The sequence below is a fragment of the Anguilla rostrata genome, chromosome 5 (genome assembly GCF_018555375.3).
Source record: "Anguilla rostrata isolate EN2019 chromosome 5, ASM1855537v3, whole genome shotgun sequence".
Taxonomy (NCBI): domain Eukaryota; kingdom Metazoa; phylum Chordata; class Actinopteri; order Anguilliformes; family Anguillidae; genus Anguilla; species Anguilla rostrata.
In genome coordinates, this window is record NC_057937.1 from 24,674,943 (window position 1) to 24,684,112 (window position 9,170).

At 39.0% G+C, this 9,170-nt stretch overlaps 1 protein-coding gene across 13 annotated transcripts in view; it reads right to left on the reverse strand.

Moving 5' to 3' along the window:
• The window catches only part of chid1 (chitinase domain containing 1), a 352,093-nt gene that overhangs the window by 202,188 nt on the left and 140,735 nt on the right, over positions 1-9,170 (reverse strand). The window lies entirely within an intron of this gene.

The window sequence follows — 9,170 nt, forward strand, 5'->3', positions numbered from 1 at the left end:
TTTTGTACTGCATTGTCACAGATTTTAACCCCTTAGCGCACATGCCAAATCTGGCCAATCCTTGCCCATTTAGGGGGTACCCTATTTAAAGCTTTATAACTCCAGATGTGACCACAGAGACTTGAAAATGGCTTAAATGAAGAAAGACATTTGACCATTTACAATACTAACTTAGATTAGTCTATATTCATAATTTTGGAAAAAATAAAGTGCCACAAAGGCAATTGTCAAGGCAAAAAATCGAAAATGAATTTGCTCTTTTTAGTTTGCAATGAAACACTGAGAGATCCCATATATACAGCAGGTTAAACTATACATGTCCTGGATCAAAAACTCCTTGACCACAAATTCATAAAATATAAGGGTGGATATGTATAACTACTAGAGATCTATGAAGCAGTGTACCCAGTGTCTCCAAATCTATACAAAATGTCTAAAATATGCATTGCTGTAAATCAGATCATAATTACGTATTTCACTACAAATCAACCGTTTTGACTCAAGAAACTCACTGTTGCATCATTTTCAATTACAAGCTTTCCATCAGTACAGTGGTCTAAAATATCTATTTCTAAATATTTATATATAATGTTTATTTATACATTTACAAAAATATGTAGACAAATGAACATTTTTACATTACATTACATTACAGGCATTTAGCAGACGCTCATATCCAGAGCGACTTACACAACTTTTACATAGCACTTTACATTGTATCCATTTATACAGCTGGATATATACTGAAGCAATGCAGGTTAAGTACCTTGCTCAAGGGTACAACGGCAGTGTCCTTACCCGGGAATCGAACCTGCGACCTTTCGGTTACAAGCCCAGTTCCTTATCCACTGTGCTAAACCATGCTACACATGGTTTCATTCCAAAACCATGGGTATTACTATGGAGTTGGACTACTACCCTCCTTTGCTGCTGTAACAGCCTCCAATCTTCTGGGAAGGCTTTCCAGTACATTTTGGAACATGGCTGTGGGGATTCGTTTCCATTCAGCCACAAGAGCAGTAGTGAGGTTGGGCACTGATGTTGGGCATAAGGCCTGGCTCACAGTCAGAATTCCAATTTATCCCGAAGGTGTTTGATGGGGTAGAGGTCAGGGCTCTGTGCAGGCTAGTCAAGTACTTTCCCACCAAACTCTGAAAACCTTTCTTCATGGACCTTGCTTTGTGCACCGGTGCACTGTCATGCTGCAACAGGAAAGGGCCTTCCCTAAGCTGTCGCCACAAAGTTGGAAGCATACAATTCTCTAGAATGTCATTGTATGCTGTAGCATTAAGATTTTCCTTCACTGGAACTAAGGGAAGTACATTTGGCACGATGCATTCCGCCAAACCAAGATTCGTCCATTAGACTGCGAGATAGCGAAGGGTGATTCATCACTGCAGAGAACACGTTTCCATTGTTCCAGAGTCCAATGGCAGTGTGCTTTACACCACTCCAGCTGACACTTGACATTGGGCATGGTAATCTTAGGCTTGTGTATGGCATGGAAACCCATTTCATGAATCTCTTGTTGAACAGTTCTTGTGCTGACATTTCCAGAGGTAGTTTGGAACTCTGTAGTGAGTGTTGCAACCGAGGACAGAGGATTTTAACTCAGTGGACCCATTCTGTGAGCTTGTGTGGCCTACCGCTTCACAGCTGAGATGATGTCACTCTGATACATTTCCACTTCACAATAACAGCACTTAGAGTTGACTAAGGCAGCTCTAGCAGGGCAGAAATTTGACAAACTGATTTGTAGAAAAGGTGGCATGCTATGACAGTGCCACATTGAAAGTAACAGAGCTTTTCAGTACAACCCATTGTACAGCTAATGTTTGTCTATGGAGACTACTTTGTGCTTGATTTTATATACCTGTTAGCAATAGTTGTGGCTGAAATAGCCGAAACTACTAATTAGAAGGAATATCCACATACTTTTGGAAATGTAGTGTACATCATTTTGAAAGTCTGTAGCTCTATTTTTTAAATATGCACTATGTTCACCCCAAAATACCAAATAGGCATGCTAAGTCTTAAAATCGGTGATGATGTGGTCCTAAAGTGTGTTAAATTGACCTGGACCTACCCCGTAATGTCTTGTAGAATCGGAATAGTCATCAAAGTTGCTGGGGACTTACCTAAATTTGATATAGCAAACATGAAATGAGCACACAGGGGTCAACAATGGAGGACAATTTCACTTGATAAAATGATGTTAGACATTTGAGAGCAAATAAATATTTTGGCTTGTCAGTGAATTATAAATGTGAGTGGATTGTGTCTTGCCAGTATTTGAATACATATTTATTAGACAAATCTTTATGGACTCAAGTACAAACTAAGCGGGAGGGTGGGAAAAATTAGCCTGGTACTCAAAGTGACAATAAACAGTCAGAAGTCAACTCTTTTTGAACAGAAGTCAATTTTATTTGAATGACATCAAATAGTAATGAAAGCATTATTACTATTATTATTTTTTAGCATAATTGGCTGGTCACTGTGCCTTTTCTGTCAGGAATCAACCAAGGAGTAACTGGTATTACTATTAAATTGTTGATCTTACCATAGGCTACCTTTATTGTAGTTTCAAACCTGATTTGATCCATATTTTATATTCATACATTTCTTGATGTGTTGTTTTAGACAGAAAGGGCCATATTTACTAAGCATACTTACGTGCAAATGACCATCAGTTCTGCAAAATTCTGCACCGCCAAATGTTTTCAATTTAGTGGGGTATTTACTAAGACTGGTTATCTATAGGAGCACAGCCGCAGCGAGTTAGTTTGAATGCACTGCCGGTATTTAACATCTTAGCGCAAAGCCCCTAGTGGTCGGCACACCAGCATGCCGAGATTGCTGAACTCAGACATTCAGTGCTACTGAAACCAAAGTGTGAGTTTAGAAACAGAAACGCTTTGTTTTAGTTTCATTAGTAGACGATACACAACAACTATGCCAAATACGAAGTTTCGCAGCGCCACCATTGTCGCTCTGGTCATTCATTTAACAAGCACCCCCTCCCTGCAGTCTCATCTGCAACTACACCCCCCACCCATGACATAATGGATAATATTGTCTATCTGGGCATTCATAAAAATATTCTTTCACAATTCAAAAATCATATTCTGTCATAGCAACAAGATAAACCCGACAATAGCCGTAAGATATGTCAATACAGCAGTGAAAACGCTGCTCACTTAATAACGAAATATACAAGACAAAGTTTTCAAAAATGATACCGTGTCATTCTGCAGTCAAAATCTGGGACTAAATATTGAATACATATACAACCTTACCATTGGTTTAGACGTAGAGGTGTCTCTTTTGAGACTGAGTGGTCATATATTGTCTTGGACAATCCGTTTGTGAAATATATGCGCATTTGTGACGCCTGGGTACCTTCCAAAATAGCTATGTGTAATACCACACGTGTTGTTTATGGCGTTGTCGCCCTTTTTATTACAGTCTGGCTTGATTGGCAATTAATTTATTCAGTAGGTGAGAGTATAAGCTTTCTATGGATGTATAACATGTCTAATTATTCTTTGGAATAGCGTTTTATATCTCAGCGTAACTGAAAATTTTCTTATCGCATACCCATTCACTCTGTGGTAGCAGTAAAAGACGCTGCACCTAACAAAATGTGGTCAACAATTTTTCGTAATTTCTTGGAAAATACTATTATTATTGAGGACTTCTGAGCATAGCTAAGCCATATGTTTGCTGATAGACCTAGCTGACATCGTTTTCTGGAGCAAAACAGAAGTGGATTGATTTACTGTCTGTCTCCATCTACTGAACACAGATAAAATTTCACCATTGCTATGTAAGTATTACTGCTCAAAATATTTCAGTTATATACGTTATTTTTGAGTGTCTTTAAATAGGTTAGTGGTATTATATAATGTATATATAATTATATAACTCAATGTGTTAAAATTGATGGACTCACCTCTGACTTATTAAATGTGTGTAAGGGTGTGCCTCAAGGTTCTGTCCTGGACCCACTTTTATTCACTATTTATATCAATAGCTTGGGACAAATTGTACCCAATGCAAATTTACATTTTTATGCTGATGATACTGTCATATATTGTGGCGCTTCTACATTCAATAAGGCTCTTGAGAACTTTCTATTTGCTTTTGATATTGTACAGTCCCAACTCTGTCAATTGAAGCTTGTATTGAATGTAGACAAAACTAGAATAATGATGTTTACTAACTCCAAGAAGAAACATTTGGATGTTCCAAATATGGTAACTAATCTAGGCAAGCAGATTGAGGTAGTATCTTGTTACAAATATTTTGGCATCTTAATTGATGATTGTCTTTCTTTTAAGCCACACATAGAGACCTTGTGAAAAAGCTGAGGCTGAAGTTAAGGTTTTATTTTAGAAATAAATAATGCTTTACACTTGAGTCGAGGAGAAAACTAGTTTCTGCTACCTTTTTACCTTTACTTGATTATGGGGACCTGTTGTATATGAATACATCAGTTCATTGTCTTCACATGTTACATACTGTGTATCATAGTGCTTTGAGATTTGTTACAAACTGTAAAGCCCTTACTCATCATTGCACACTGTATTTCAGGGCTGGTTGGCCATCTCTGTCATTGCGTAGGCTCAGTCACTGGTATATGTTTATTCATAAGGCCATTTTGGGAAAGCTTCCCTCTTATTTATGTATTTTTATTACACAGAAACTTGGAGGACAGTACAGTCTGAGGTCCCAAAGTTCCATTCTGCTGACTGTCCCCAAAGCTCGGATGGAGATGGGCAGGAAAGCTTTTATGATCTCTGCCCCCTCCACATGGAATAGCCTACAGAAAGAGCTGAAGCATAAGAATCTGGTTCCTCTCACTCAGTTCAAAGCAGTTGTTAGGAGTATGGAAACAAAGTCACTCGGAAATTGTCGTTGCTTTGAATAAGCGGTTATCTACCTTTTGACTGTACTTACTTTGTGTCTCTGCTTTTGTATAGCTCTCTTATTCCTCTATAATGCTCTTTCACACATTTTTCTTTGGATATATGAGTGGCGGTCTGGGAAAACCCTTCACATGGTGAAATTTTGACATTTTCAGCTGGTCACAAATCTAGAAACACGAGACTTATCCCTATTTAAATTTTTTTGAATTGTTGAATTGTCTCAATCAGAGCCAAAGTTATGATGTTTTAAAGCCTTCTTGCGCCATGAAGTAGAAATGGAGAAAAACTGCCTCAAAGATTCCATTCAGTTCCACAGAATTCTATTTCTAGCTACAAAAGAAAAAACACCAACACTCAGCTTTGTTTTTGTTAAATGATTGTCATTGTATTTATGTGAGACAACACAAAAGTATTCTTTGAAATGATATAATAATAATAATAATAATAATGATAATAATAATACTTCTACTTCTACTACTACTAATAATAATAATCCATGTAACATGCTTATGCTAAATTTTGAGGAGGCAGCACTAAAATCAGTTGAGAAGTACTAAAGAAAAAAACAAAAACACCTTGGTGTATATCAATAACTGAACATCACTAGTATTATTTCAATTAAATATAGAAATAGATTTTAACAGTAGAAGTACGTGTAATAAGCATCAACAAACAAAATTGTATTTTACGAATTATTGTCATTGTATTAGGGTTAATTATGTGTGACTATCATAAAAGTATTCTTTGAATTAAATTTTACAATTTGACATGTCAATCACCTTCTGAATAGTATTATACAAATATATTTTAACAAGGTGATGAAAATGTACATTTAAAAGCACAAGAAAAAAACATCAACAAACACGTTTTTCCTTGAGTCATTTGCTGCAGCCCTTCACTGTACACCTACTCCTCCCCATTGAACACTGCAATTCTCCTAGGCTTGGGGACTGTTGGACACGGACAGGTGGTGTCTTTATAGGTATCAGCAGTAAATGGCCTTATTTCTTCATAGAGAAGACTGCCGCTTCACATCGAGTCCTTTTGGTAGGATCTGGTCTGGCATTTTGCTTGGCAGGGGCACTCCTCCTCTCAGAAGATCTTGCTGGGTTGCACCACTGTCACAGAACTCTTATTTCAATTATGCCTGACCCCTCACGAAAGTGAAAGTGGTGGTTTTTCTTTATTCCTCCAACTTTCCTGAAGTATGTGCTGAGGAAGCTTGTCCAGTCATATGTTGGCACAATGACCTCTCCATTTTCCTTGCCACAGACTTGAGCAATGTTGACATGGGATGATTCCTCGACCACCTTGACAATGTCATTTAGACAGTCTACCCTTGTCCTTCTGAACAAGCGTTTCACAAGAGCAAAGCACCAGTCACAACAAAATTTTGTGTGTACAGTTAGCAGGAAGGAGAAGGTGATGTTCTTGTGACGCCCTGTTAGCACCCTCCACATCAAGTACCACATCATTGTGGAGTTTTTGTTTTGTCCACTTCAGTTATCTGCATGTAAATGGACATCTTCTTCACCCATGCCATAGTGCTCGAAGAAGTAGTGAAGGAGTGACACTACACAGTTGGCACCTTTCCCTGACTGGCAGCTCTCTTCAAGTAAAAAATTTACCTGCTTTGGGACAGACTCATATGCCACCCCAAAGAGACCACATTTCCGGGGGCACTTGAAGTACACTGGACCAGGCTGCAAGGGGTCTGATGAGAAATGGACCTGCTGCGCAAAATCAAAACTGTAATGCATCTTCCCAGGGAAGCTGCAGGCAGGATGGGGTCCTATTTCTGCACCAAAGGGCATCTCCTCCTTTGTTGTTTTACAGATTTGTTGGTAGATGGATCTCTCCATTGCGACTTTAGCCAAGTGCTCTTCAATATCACGGACGGCTGCACTTTTCTCAGCCTCTGGATGATTGGCAGCATGTTTAAGTTTAGCAACACCTGACTGACAGTACCAGCACAGGTCAGTGGCAGGGCGCATGGTCGACACAAAGGGTACTAACTGCTGCCATATTCGCCGAAAGGTTCTCAGGGTTACCATTCGCATGCCAGCATTCTCCACTGCTGCGCAGTACTGCTCATAGACCTTCCTCTTGCTGCAGTTGGTTGGCAGCAGTTTTACATCTGCCTTCCAATGCCTTGGTGTGCGGCCTGGAAGAATGATCGCATTCGCCTCTGCATAGTTGAGGATGAAATCCACAATGGCTCTTGTGTCCTGCAATTTTAATGCATTTGCAGGAAGCCTCTTATTCAGCTTGTGGGCCCTTGCTTCCACCCCAGCAGCCTAGTAATGCTTCATTAATGCATTCAATTTGTCCTGCCCAACCCCATGGAGATATTTGAAAACATCACGGCAGATCCTATGCCCATGATAGTAATAATCAGTACGGTGGGCTAAACGCTGTGTCTGCTCTCTCTTCCTGGACCTTGATGTTGTGTCAGAGAGATGCATTCCACAAGAACGCTTGGAGAGAATGGCAATGAGAGCTCTTTACAAGACAGGTTGAGGTACTGCAGACGGACATCAAGGAGCTCCTCTTTGGGGAATCTGGTATGGCAAGGCTTTCCTTCATTGAGCTTGCAGCAGCAATGACAATCTACTACAGAAGGGCCAGCATCACCATGGCCAGGAGGAATGATTTTATCGGCCAGATTTTCGAGAGTTGGATGTGACTTTTAAAAAAAAAAGAAAGAAAAAAAAGTCAATGTTACTATGTGAAAACTAATGCATTTCATAGACCGAAGTCTACTACTGAGCCAAGTGGATCTCCTTGTGTCCTTGGTTTTGATAATAAAAAATACTACTACTACTACTACTAATAATAATAATAATAATAATAATTCATTCACACAGTCACCCCTCAAAGAACAATTTATTTTCATAAGCCTTATGTAATGTTTGTAATGTATTATAGGGTAACTCCTTATTTATTTATTTGCATTTAAACTTATTTAGGCTTAACCTTACCATATGACATGCTTGATGTTTTCATACGGAAAGCTGACACAGCTGTTTCATGCGAATAAGGTAGCTAGTTTATTCTCACTCATGGTCAGTATAGTGAATAATAATCATAATTTATGACAGCCCTGAATAGGTACACAGTTCCATTGGCTCACCTGACAGGTCATCGTCTTCATCACTGTCCATCTCTCCAGTTTCGGGCGCGAAAACAAGACGAGCCGTTTTTCGAGGAGCAGGATCTCTATCGTAATTCCTGTCACTTGATTCATCACTCGATCCAGATACCTCACTGTCAATGTCTCTGACCACTTGTGAAATAATCACTGATTAACTGTCTTGCTTCAAAGCTATTGGAAACCTTACTCATGTTAATAGAAGACAATTCATTCAAACAACGGGCTACATCGCTATCCTGTAAAGACGCCATCTCTCACTGACAGCAGCCGTCAACTACGCGAGGATGTTTTGACAGCTATCAGCTGATCTGCGCGTGAACGCAGTTGTTGTTGGTGTTTCGTGCCTGTTGTGTTATGTTAAGACTGCCAACTGCAGTCTTGTAACTCGTAACGTTAACCTTTCCAACCAGTTAACGCCAATTCCAACAATTACATGGGTCTTTGCTTTTACACAAATCAAAATAGTTGACGGCGAGTTTATGGAAAGGGAATAAGAAGTCGAAAGCGCCCGTAACTTGAACCACCAACATGCTAGTGTAATCTGATTGATCAAGAGACAAAAGTAGGTTATGTGAAAACGAAACACTAACCTAAGTATATTGATGTTAAATGTTTACATAACCTATGTTTAATTTTAACTGAGTGATCCACAACCCATTAGCAATCGCAATATTAGCCTGTTGATCACGAGTGGAGAACGGCCAAATTTAGGCATGTCGGCTAACTCTCATTCATCTCGCATCATTTCTGAAGACGTGTGAAACCCCACACGTCTTCATAAATATTAAATGACAGATTTCTTTATAGTCAGCTAAATTTGCAGACACTATGTTATTGGTTTAGTGTTTTTTAACATTGTTGTAATACTTTGTTTGGACACAAGACAAGACTGAATTGGCAGGCGTATCTCTACCTACAGAAACAGACCGCCGTCCCAAGCTAACAGTAACAACATTGCTTTTTTGCTAGCAAACAACGTTTACAAATGCCTAAAAATAAACATTTTCCGTTAAGTTTTCACGATATCTTTATTTACCATGACAAAAAAAAGACTTCACAGAATCTAAATCGTGTGATATCTCATT